Raw genomic sequence first — 12,174 nt, 5'->3', positions numbered from 1 at the left:
TCCGTCGTGAAAGTTATTTCTGTGTGTCCGGTGTGTTTTATGCCCTGTTGGCCTAAGGTCTTGCATGGTTTAACTTAAACGGCTGTAGCTGGACTTGATCAAAACAGCTGTGTTCACACCTAGCATTTCAAAGATGCGTTTAAGACTTTGAATTCAATTCAGTTTAGTAATGAGCTGTTTTGGAACAATTTCAGAGCAGTGAGTGAGTGTCTGCGCAAGTTACGAGTTTTTCAACAGCTTTAGAGGAACAGTCACTATTTAAATCCTCGTAAGTAATGGAATCGTTTAAGAGCATTGCTTAAAAATCTTTTTATATTGACATGACCAGGTAAGTCAGCCTTCCTTTCCCCGCCCCCGAGGTCTGAGTGACACAAGCGTTAGTAATGTTGATAATACTTTGAAATGTTGCAAGTGACTGAGCAAAGTGTGGAGACAGCAAAGGGGGGTATGGACATGAGAAAACAGCTGAGATAATTGAAGAGCCATCAAAGCTGAGTTACTGTAGAGTTGATATTGCTTCTATAAAAATGGTAGGTGGCTATGAAAAAAGTTTATGCAAATGTTACTCCATGAATGAATATGGCTGGTATTTCAGTGAAAGGTTCCCCATGCTCGTCCATTTGGAGACCGATATTTCAAACTTCCAGTCCCTGACTCAGGAAGGAAGCAGGTGTAGAGCACTGGTAGGAAGAAATAAAATCACCAGGTTTAAGAGCAGCAGTTTTTCCTCTCGCATTCTTTCTGATCGTTTCTGGAGAGAAGTACCTTAGGAAGAACTTCTTGAAGTTTTGTATTTAGAATAGAAAAGCTTCAGGTGATACTTCCCCTTTTTTTTTTTCTTTTTTTACAGCTATTTGTAGGGAAGTGCAGCCTCTGCGTTTTATATTCATCTGGTTTGTGCTCTTAATCCTATATGACACAGAAGTTTCCATTGCAGATATCATACTAGGACTTAAAGCGAAAATATGCAGGGAACAGATGGCATTTAAAAAAAAAAAACCAGTCCTTTTTTTTTTGTGCGGATGTCTCAGAAATAAGAGGAGCAGAATGCAGATGTGATATATAACAAATCAAATGGAAGTGCACACTTTCCGAATTGTTAGGAAAAATACTTTGAGAACATTTTGCAGGGTGTAGTCACCTTGTCTCACAAATGTGGCTGCTTTGTATGTGGTGTTACTGCCTCTTGAAATTCCTGTTTTAAATTAGGAAATTAAGTCACTACAGAAAAATAATCTTCACTAGCATTTTCATGAAATTTAAAAAATATTTCAAGAGCTGTCGGATACTTCTTTTTAATACAGAAAAATACTGTGGTTGGGTCTGTGAATTTCAGGAGTGTGGGGCATCAGATAATGTAGTTGTCTTTACTAAGTGAACAAAAACTGTTGGCTCAAGAGTTAAAGTTGCTTTTTTAATTTAATTTCAGTGTTACAAGGTGTTTGAAGTTAGTTGTGTAGCTGCTGAATTGATTTAGTCGTAAAGTGTACTTCAGGGCATGCTATTCATTTGTCTGTATGAACAGATTGGAAAAGGGCTGACTGTGTTCAGTAGAGCTAAAACATAAAGCACCTCTCTTCAGTAAAGCGCTAGCTGCTCTTGCATGGATACAGCTTTTTCTTATGGCTTTGTAAAAACACAACCATGGGATGACTGTTGCTATAACTTATACAGGGAAAGGTCATAGTTACTGAATTTTGCAGTTGGCGAGGTAGTGTGTATACCAGGAAGTTTGTTTGGGATTTTTAAGTTTTATGTTAATTTATTTGTAGAGGCAGAAGTAGTTTAGATTTTGTTCTGCTAACACAGCAATGTAAGTAGACATTTTACTGTCACTTACGTAGTGACCAGGATACCAACTAAATCGTATGTGGCTTTCGTTTCAGTAAGAGTAATTGAAGTACTTGTTCTCTTTACTTGTCAGATTTGATGAAAAGCAGTGAAGTTGGCAGAAACAAGGTCCTGCTTAGAATACTTCATGAATGCCAGGATGTTGTTTAACTTGTGTTCTGTAAGTTAATATGTTCCTGTGAAAATGTGCCAGACTTTAATGAGTTACTCTATGGTCAGAAGATAAATTTACATTTTTAGGAGTGGATTTAGGTAGAGATTGATAGTGGCTAAGTATCCACCGCCCCATACATGTATGTGCAAACACTGTGCAGACCTAAAAATTCTAGGTTAGACGAGACCATTAGCATGACGGTAAATGGGAAGGGAAGCATATTGGTTAAATTAATCATGCATATTAGCGATCAGGCTGTATCACTCCAAACTGGAATTTCTTTATTAAAGTGTACTTAACTGTTTCAGTTCCTGCCTTCTCTAGCTGGCCTTCAGAAGTGTCAGAAGAAGAATTTTAACACTTCATGATTCTTAGACCTTTCTGTAATTAAACAGCAAAAAGACTTTGCAAAGTGTTGGTGTATGCAGTTCCATAAAATGACTAATCTGAAATAGTTGCACTTCCAAGGTCTGGCTTAACAAAAATCCTTTGAACCAGTGCATCCAAACATAACTGAGGTTTTCTGCAATCAATGATGATCAGAAACAAATATTTTGCAGTGTATGACCTTGTGCCTCAGGGATTGTTGTGCACTAGAGGGTTCACCAGGAGCTACTGAAGTTCTGGGATTTACAGTCATTCTAGCAAAAATGCCAATGTCTTTTTTTCTTTTTTTTTTTTTTTTTTTTTCTCCTTGAATCTTGTGATCACTTCCAGTTCAGTGTTTTCATAGTCTTATCCTCCACCCTGGAAGGAGCATCATAGCTTCATGGTGTGATGTTGGTGGCTCTTAACAAGCAAAGGGAGGTGTGTGTATATAATGTTGTCTAAACGCATGTCCCTGGTTTCAGGAATCTCCTTTTTCCAATACAGGAAGAAATGAAGAATTTTAAATTAATTTCCCTTGGAACAGTTTTATTTTCAGCATCTGTTCTAGGTTCAGGTAGATAGTAAGTGTTGGGGTGGATAGTGGTATGGCCAAGAATGACTGGCAGTGGGGACAGAGGTTCAGTGTGGCAGGGACTGCTTTCCTGGATATCTGTGTGACCCTCAAAGCATAGTTGCAACATGCAGAGCATGTGGCAATGATTGTCACTCTCTTGGAATTTTGTCATCTTCAGTTTGTGATGAACAATTAACTTGTAAGTAAAGGACTGAGTCTGCCATGGAGGTATATGGTATTATTCTGGGCACAGAAATTACTGGTATTCACAAAGTTGCTGGTGAATTTGTATGGTAAAAATTACAACAGGTCTCCAGCCTTTCAGCAGAAAGGAGTGTTTTGCCATTGTTTTCCAATGCGTCATCCATCATCAAGGGATTAATCAGGATTCACGTGAGGTGGTCTGAAAAGACCTTTGATGCTAATCTTAAAAAAACTCGGCAAGGGAACTCTCTCACCCTGAAAATGTTGAATGTGTTATGATCTTGACTGTTAGTTTGGGAAAACTGTCTTTCCTCTACTTTGAACTCTAGTTAAAGTAGAGAAACAGGTTAATGATGACTTTAATGTCTTCAGGTTGGCTGGGCCTTATGGAATGTATCCGACAGTATTCAGGGAACTGAGAGCCTGTGGGGGTGGGAAAAGTTCCAGAATACTGAAAAGTGTTGAGGAGCGCTTCCCCTCACAACATCTAGAAAAAGGCAGGACTTAGGTATGTTCAAGGGAAGAGCATTCACATCAGGGCGTCTGTCCTGGGTCACGTACTCTTTGGTGTTTTCACTTCTCTACGTTGAAATAATATTCTTACTGAACACACAGATCATATGATCTTGACAAATTCAAGAAATGGTCTGAAATCAATAACATTGATTTCAGCCGTTTTGGTGTAGATGGGTTCAAATTACTTTGTTTAGGAATATTACCTTATGCAGACAAGTAACAGCTGGCTAGGCAGCAGTTCTGTGGGAGAGTACCTAGGGGTTGTAGTGGTTCCTAAATTATTGTGAGTCAGCAGCATCACTGTCATGAAAATTCACTTGTCATACTGGAACATATAAAAGAGCATTGTAAATAAGGTAGTGAAGCAGATTTTCCATTCTGCTGAGGAGTGGTAGGTCTTCAGCTAAAAGTATCTTGTTCAGTTTGTGATACTACCGTACTTTGGGAAAGTTATGGCTGGGTAACAAGATCTGTAAAGAAGATAACAAAGTCTGTAAAAGAGAGAACCCCTGAGTGAGGATTGGAAAAAAAAATTGGATTGTTTAGCTCTAGAACGGTTTTATTCACCTTGTGTTTCATCAGACATCAGCAGGTGATCTATAAAGCAGCTTTAAAAAGTTACCTGCAGGTGTAGCTGGGAGCCAGCTCTGACATCCTGTCACTGCCTGCAAGCTGTCATGCTTGGTAGGTGGGTCACATCAGTTTTTTCATCATCAGTGCTTTGAACTTAAAAGCTTGTAGCTTCAACAGTAAAATTGGAGTGGTTGGGGAGGGGTGTTTGTTTTTTAAAAACATTACTATATTTGATCCCAGAATATGTTATTACATCCTTTTTCTGCTGCCAAACAGTGCTGGGATATGGGGTGGTCTATGGGAGTTCCCCCCAATGCCCCCCCCCAAAAAAAAAAAAACAAAACCCCTGCTACCTGCTAAGGTTGCCTTTCAGTGAGGGAACACTGAAGTACTGGTCTGGAGAAAAGATGTCTTAAAAGGTATCTGCAAAGAGAGGTTAGTCAGCTTGCCATAGCCATCATGAATAAAACAAGTAGTTATGGGTTGAAATTGCAGCAGAATATATTTAGGTTAGGCATTAGGTGCGGGGACAGGCTTTCAAGACATAAGAGTAACCAAAACAGATTGTAGAGATACGCTGGAGAATGCTGGTATGCTAATCTCTTTTGATTTGCAGCTCCAAAAAAAGTATTCCAGTAGAGGTATGAATAGCTGCATAATGAATTCCAGTCTGATGATAGCAAACTCATCTTTCTGATACTTTTTGAGACATTTTAGGATTCATTTTTGGACCCCTGCAGCTCTGCAGCCTGAAGATCACTGTACAAATTGGTGGAGGGGGGCATTGCTTAGTTTATTTTCAAAGACATCTGATGGGAGAGGGTAGAGCTAAAGTCTTTTAAATCTCAGGAGAAGGAGGTGAACTAGTCCCCCTCCCCCCGATGTTTTCCTAGTATTCCCTAGTTTATTGTAGCACACTAGGATAGAAGAATGACATTGTTTAACTCTTGGCCTGCACAGTGTACCTGCAGAATACCAGCACAATAGTTCTCTGCACGATCTAAAGACGAAGCTCAAACCAGCTGGACAACACCTTGTCCATAACTCCCTGCTTTATTTTATCTCTAAGAGTTTCACAGACTAGATCATAGAGAGAGCTCCAGCAAAACACTGTGAACTTCCAAAGAGGATATATCTGCCAGCTGCAGCAAGTCATCAGATCACAGCATTAGGGATCACTCGTTCCTTTTTTTTTTTAAGCCAAGACCAAACAAATGGAATACTTATTATTTGCACAGTTTATTTTAAATATATAGGACTTGTTTTAAACTGAATTGTCTTCAGTGACTTTTCTGCACTGATGTTTGATAATACTTTCTTAATTAGAGAAAGTGCTGAAAATGTTAAGCTAGTGGAATGAAAAACATAGCAGGCAATGTAAACTTTACAAACTGTAATGCAGGTGTTGTACACATGCTGAAAAGTGCTGAGTGAACGTGTCTTTGTCATGTCCTAGTCACAGACAAATAAATGTGGAGTTTGTTCATGTTGTCCTTGTCTTGAAGTAAAATAGTTTGGAAATAATCCAAGTGGAGGGAGGGGCAGAGAGGGTATGATTAGTCCCCCAGTCTTGGCGTGTTGTCTTGGGCGGGAAGTACCTATAACTGGAATGTTACGCCCGTCCCAGTTTGTAGTACTGGTCTTGTAGGGCTGGGGTAATGGTACCGAGGGGAAGAATTACTATAATATTGTTTAGGAGAATGGTCTCTTATTTCTGAATGTCCTTCTCTGTTTATTTTGTTGACTCTCGGTTCTCTTTCCTCTTTGCAAGTGACATGCCTTCTACTCTCTTATCCTTCATCTGGAATGCAGATCTGTACTTCCCTGTACTTGATTTATAGTCTCTCTTGCCTTGACACAAGTATTTGATAAATAGTCTGGTTGCATTTGATGCTCTTTTCCAAAGGAAATATGTTTTTCTCAGCTCCAAATGGAATATATTTAAATGTAAATGTGCTGTAGTAGAGATAGTAACCCTGGTAAAATACTGGGTTATAAAATAGGCTTAGTGGGAAACACACATCCCTTTTTTTTTAAGGTACTGGAGAACTACTTACTTCACTTCTGCTTAGACTCTGTCTACATCTCTGGAAGACAGGTAGGCAGGAGGTATGTAGTATGCAGCAGGGATAAGCCAGTAATTACATATTTGCAATTCTTTCCTTATGATGGGGAACATTATCCTGGTGTATGCTACTGAGCAGTAGAAGTGACTTTGTTCATTAAGGCTTTGGGCAGACCATACAGATAGGCTCTTCGTTGCTATTTCACTCATTCTGTCGTGAGGTTTTGGGGACGATAGTGGTACCTTTAAAGGCAGCCATGACAAGGTGTTGTGCTTTGTAAGGTTCAGGGCAGAACAGAGCCTTATCTTGACTTCAGATACTTTCAAAAGGTCTGTAGATCAAAGTGCACTACAAAATAGATGTTTGATTTTGTTCCCTTCAAGAGCTAAAAAGACCTTTGGATTTGATTAAAATTAGTGGAATACCTTCTCCAGATTTAAAATACCTTATTTAATAAAATGCTAAAGCTAGTTGAAAGTTCAGAACATTGTTCACATTTAAAGCCTAATACTATTTAAAATATGTTTCTTTGTTTTGTATCAGTAGTGTCAATAGATACACTTGTTTAATAGACGTGTATGCAATCCCTGGAACCTTACTCCCTGCAGTAGGGCAGAGCAGTGAGCAGGTTTTAATATTTCAGGTAAATACCTCAGTTCTCTAACATAGACAGTACTAAAGATTGTTAAAGGGACATTGGAGGGACGTGGAATCTTAAGTGGCATAGGAAAGAGGCATAAGGGATGACAGTATTGCCAGTGGCTGTAGAGTATAAAACATCCAGGAGTAATTGTTGGTAGGCATAATATCTAGAAAGTCTGTGCTGTCCCCATTCTGGGCTGTAAGGAGTTAAGCCTTTTAGATTTTACATGTTTAAAATGGTCCTGTCTTGGAGTAAACTTGTCAAAACCCACTGAAGTCGTTCAGTTGCAATGTGTCACACTTGCTGGCTGAGGTTCAGAGCCTTATCATCTTACACAGGCTTCTGTACAGGTTCCCCAGATGCCTTCTTTTCCAAAACGTGCTTTGGGCTTCTGTGTTAAATACAGCTTGCTTCCAAAGACAAGCTTGCTGGCATTGGGTTCTGTGGTCTCCTCAATGCACCCGATACTGTTGACCCAGTAGCGATGTGGTCGTAGCCTTGCTGGCAGAAAACTGGATCAGCTGGGGCTGGAAGGGGAGGCATCAATCAATCGCATTGCTAAAGGTGACATTTTTGTTGATGGTGTTTTCTTATTCGATGAAGAATCTTTCCTGCATCGCAGTCCTAGAAGTCACTTTTCTCTGTGATTTGGTTAGGTTACTCTTGTATGCCCTTGTATCTTTGATTGCTGTTAAGAAAGAAAAATATCATCTCCTTACCTACTGCATTCTAGATCTCAGTACATATTCACAAGACAAGGCTGTTAAGGCTTTGCAAGGTGTGTGGTTGTGTGGGTGCATATATTCCACAAATTTTGAAGGAGGTAAGATTTGGTCAGTGTGACCTTAGAGAAGTGGAAAGTAAGTAGGTAAATGGACATGTTGTTTGTGAAGCAGTACCATGTGAGACGCCAGTGGGAGGACTGTCAGTAGAGAAAAGGGCTTTAGGGTATAGATGTGTCCGTATGGACCTTTCTTAACCTATTTTCAGTTCACTGAAGTTAGTCATCTGGTTTGCAAAAGTGATCAGATACAAAACAGTTAATATGATTTTCCCCCACCCCCAGCCTGTTACTCTGGAAAAACTTTTGTGTGGACAAGCTTCTGGCATGTTTTTCATCTTGGAATATATAGATTTGCAGTGTTGTTTCTAGAACACAAAACAGTTTTGATGATTCTGCAGGATAGATTAATTTGCTTTAAACTTGAAAAACAAGGTGTTAATCTTTCAGTAATAGCTGGTTTTCACAAGAACTTTTAATATCTGTATCTGGGAAGATTTTGGTTTGGTACATGATTAACATTTTAATCTGTCATTTAGTGTTTTAATGGGCTCATGTTTCCATAATTCTAGAAGATCTGATATGAGTGATGCTTTGCATTTTTAGATGCTAGATTTTTTCAGCAGCCAGATACAATTTAAACAATGTTTTCCGCAGTATTTTAATTAATAGAACTGTCCTTTATATTCAGGTAACCATTTGGGGGTCTAGCTGTGTGATATAATGGAAAGAAACAAGTAATGATGGCAGATCTGTATGATAGTTATTCTGGTGCATAATAGCTCAGGTGTGTGAGCACTACCAGTTGTACATGCCATTCTGGAACATCTATATTTGTCCTCTCAAAAGGTAACTGTATTTCAGTCATGTAGACAGACTGAAGGTGCGTCTAGACAATTGTATTAATGGAAGCTGAAAGCAAAATGAAAGTAAGTTTGTTTTGTAGATACTTTATGTAGGTGAACTGCAAATAAATGATCTCAACTTGAGAAGACATAGCTCACTAGTTGTTATGACAACTGTTGGACTAGTAATGCTGCACTTGTGTCTTTTATAGTAAGGCCTAATAATGCATGCGAGGTTGAAGCAAGATTTATAATTACATTATTTAAAAAGGGCTGTGTGCCTAAATATTATTATCTTACTCAATAAAATGTTTCTAATAATAGTAAGACCAAGCAGTGTTCTGCTTTTTTGGAAAACAGGATAATGAAATTTCATGTGTGGCTTTTTGATATCCTTAAGGAAATTAGTAGCATGCTTTTGACTCCTCCTAGGTTGGGCTCCAGGCTGTGACTCCCTATTTCTGTGAACGTGTTGGATGAATCAGAAGTTGTTAGAAAGAGATCGTATTTTAGTCAATGCGTATGGTATTAATTCTTTATCATAAACTAACATACATCTATTAAATGACACTCTGCTCTGAAGAGTAGCTAAGTGGAGAGGCCTGTTGTGTATGTTTAGGCATATCTGCTTGATTAAATAACTTTAAAAGAGCTGCACAGAAAGAAAACTGATGAGGGAAGTAAATTCTCTTCTGCCTTATGCATCCATTAAATTGTTCACTAATTTTTCTGAATGCTTTTGCAACCCAGCTGACATCTGATCTTTAGGAATATTACTGAATTCCCAATTGACTTGGCCAGTTAGAAAAACAAATCTTTACTCTTTTTAAGTAAACATTTTCTATTTAGAGTAATACATAGAAATGCAGTGAAGTGAACTAAAATTGTGGCAGCGATAGACAGATGTTGTCCTTGTGACCTTTTACAGCTGCTATTAGCTGGATTGATAAATGTATAATGAAGGGTAAAAGTTTACTTTTATGCTGGTTTTCCGCTAGAGGCTCCATGTCTTTGTGATTTGTTGTTGCAGGAGAGGAGAAATGGAATTAGGGGCTGTAATTAATAGGATTCTAGGTAGACAGCAGGGTTGAAGGGACCTGAGGAGGTTTGCAGGGTACAATGAAGCAGAAAAAGCATCCGGTAAAACGTGTCTGTTTCAGAAATGTGCACTGCAGTACACAATGTGAGCAAAGGTTAGAAGCTCTGGTTCCAGGTATTCCCAGAGAGGTTGTGCGCTAGAATGGCACGGCATGGCACGTGATCTTGTAACTCAGGGCAGATTTTGCTTCCCATTGGGCTTTTACAGTTTTATAGGCCAAGGCAGGAGATGGAAGAGGAAGTAATAGGAAAAATGCACTGTTGATAAGGCTAATCTATGCACTTTCTTAGGACTTTTGAAACATCTTGATCAATTTCCAATGAGTAATTTCATAGCTCAATGGCTTTGATTAGTTTGTCTCTCTAGTCTTATGTTCTGGTCAGTATAGGTCTTCACGTATTGAATACCTCCTTGGTTCCTACTGTCAGGTACATCTGGAAAGCTCAGCTTGAGAATCAAAGCTTTAGAAACTCTCTGGTTTAGAGATTAACTCTGATCAAGTCTGTTAGGAGTAGAAATGAAAGTTAACAGAAGGATTAAAAGAACTGGGCAACTATGTTCAACTGTAACACAGCAAGAACACTTTGTGAATGGTGTATTGGAGAATGGGGATTTTGTCCTGGACTACGTATGTTTCCTTATTGTAGTATGTGCCTCTTCTTTAAAATGAATATGCTCGTATGTTCCTTCCGTTTTCATGTCAATTTTTTAATATTTGTTTAGACAGATACACAATGAAATCTGGTAATATAAAAGAGCATCTGACAATTTTAACTTGTTTATTTGTCTCAGTGATGAATATCACTTCTTCCACTTGCATGTTAAATGAGATGGTGAAGGATATTTAGATATGAAACTTAAGCAATTACCAAGGGGAAAAAGTACTTTTGTAACAACAAAAACTTATGAAAAGAGGTTGCTATGAAATAACAGTTAAAACATTTTTAATGCAACATGTAAAAATTGATAAATGAAATTATTTTTTTAAAAGATTAATTAGAACTGTTAACAAGTGGGACCTAGGTGCTAATACAGAGTTTAATTTTTTTATGTACTTATATTACTTGCCAAAGACTTCTTCATTTTGATCAGTGAAAGAATATTTTGTGGTAGTTGACAGACAACCTTTTTTTCTTCACCAAAGCTCATTAATGCAGATATCATTGTTCTGAAAGGAGGTATGCCTTTATAGAACATCTCATTTAGTGATATTATTTTCTCTTTTTCTGATTTGTATTTCCAGAAATAATTCAAACTTGAACTCATTTAAAAGGAGAGAGAGAATTAATTAAATTTGCATTGACGAGCATTTCGTTTGCTTTTTTCCTGGAATTGGGAGTGGCTACTGGGGATGATCTTTGTCCTTGCTGTTTTCCATAGTGAAGCAGAGACCAGTTCGACTGAACTGTAAATGCAATATGAGAAGAATTGGAAACTTTGCCTTCAGGGAGTGTGTGAGTGTTTGTTCCACACACATGTTCATGTGCATGACCAGAGTAAAAGCAGACCCCACCTGTACTTTGAGGAATCCCTTCGCCCTATTCGTTATTGAGTAGTTGGCAAAGGTCATTTCAGTTCTATGTAGTAATCAAAAAAAAAAAACCCAGAAACAATGTTAGATATTAGGAAGAAAGGTTAAAAAAATGCACAATTTGGCCACTGTATAAATTGGTCATGCTCCCAAATCTTGAACACTTGCAGTTTTGGTGACGTCATATCTAAAAGATAGGGTAAAGGCTAGTAAGGATGATTAGAGGTGTTCAGAAAGCTTCCACAAATAGTCTGACATAGCTTGGAGGAGGGATGACTTGATGAGCGCAAATATCGTGTAAAACAATGAGTATCACGAAAAACTGAATAGAATGTGGTTGGGCACTTCGGTAGCACAAGAAAACACCCAGTTGAATTGAGGCTGACGTTTTTATAGCCACAAATTGACTTTTACACAAAGCACAAGTAAACTGTGCCCCCTCTCATTTGGGAGGCAAAAATGTATAAATGTGTCTAAAACCAAAACAATTCAACAGATTTACATAGAAGCAATGACTGGTAATAAACTATAATACAGACTCTGGCTTAAAAGTCTGAGAAAGTATCCTGGGAGCACTGATGCTATTCGCTCTTGTTCTTGCACTTTTTTTCCTTAAGAAGTTATTGTAGAGTGCTGTCAGAGAAGGTAATTGAGAGGCTTTGGGTCTTGCCCATTATGATTTTGTGATATTACTGTTGTCAGTAGTATGGTAGGTTATGGAAGTGGTCTTAGGTAGGTTGAAGGTATAATGTTGGACAGGATTTAGAGTGTGTGTGAGAGGAGGCTGTAAAACCTAGCACGTGGGCTAATCCTGGAGACTGAAGGGCTTCAGTAGTAGTATAATTTACAGCATTTCATCTAACAGCAAGTATTGCATTTTAATGTCACATATCTTGTTCTTTTTGTGATAGTACATGCACAGGAAGGCGATGACTGAAGAGCAGTATATATGCCTATTGAAATACAGA

At 38.3% G+C, this 12,174-nt stretch overlaps 1 protein-coding gene across 1 annotated transcript in view; it reads left to right on the top strand.

Annotated features, from left to right (window-relative positions):
• The window catches only part of GPBP1L1 (GC-rich promoter binding protein 1 like 1), a 34,717-nt gene that overhangs the window by 1,008 nt on the left and 21,535 nt on the right, over window positions 1–12,174 (top strand). The gene's annotated exons all lie outside the window — the stretch shown is intronic.

This window comes from Gymnogyps californianus, chromosome 8 (assembly GCF_018139145.2).
Source record: "Gymnogyps californianus isolate 813 chromosome 8, ASM1813914v2, whole genome shotgun sequence".
Lineage (NCBI taxonomy): Eukaryota > Metazoa > Chordata > Aves > Accipitriformes > Cathartidae > Gymnogyps > Gymnogyps californianus.
The sequence above is the reverse complement of the archived record's forward strand: the minus strand, read 5'-3'. Positions and strand labels throughout refer to the sequence as shown.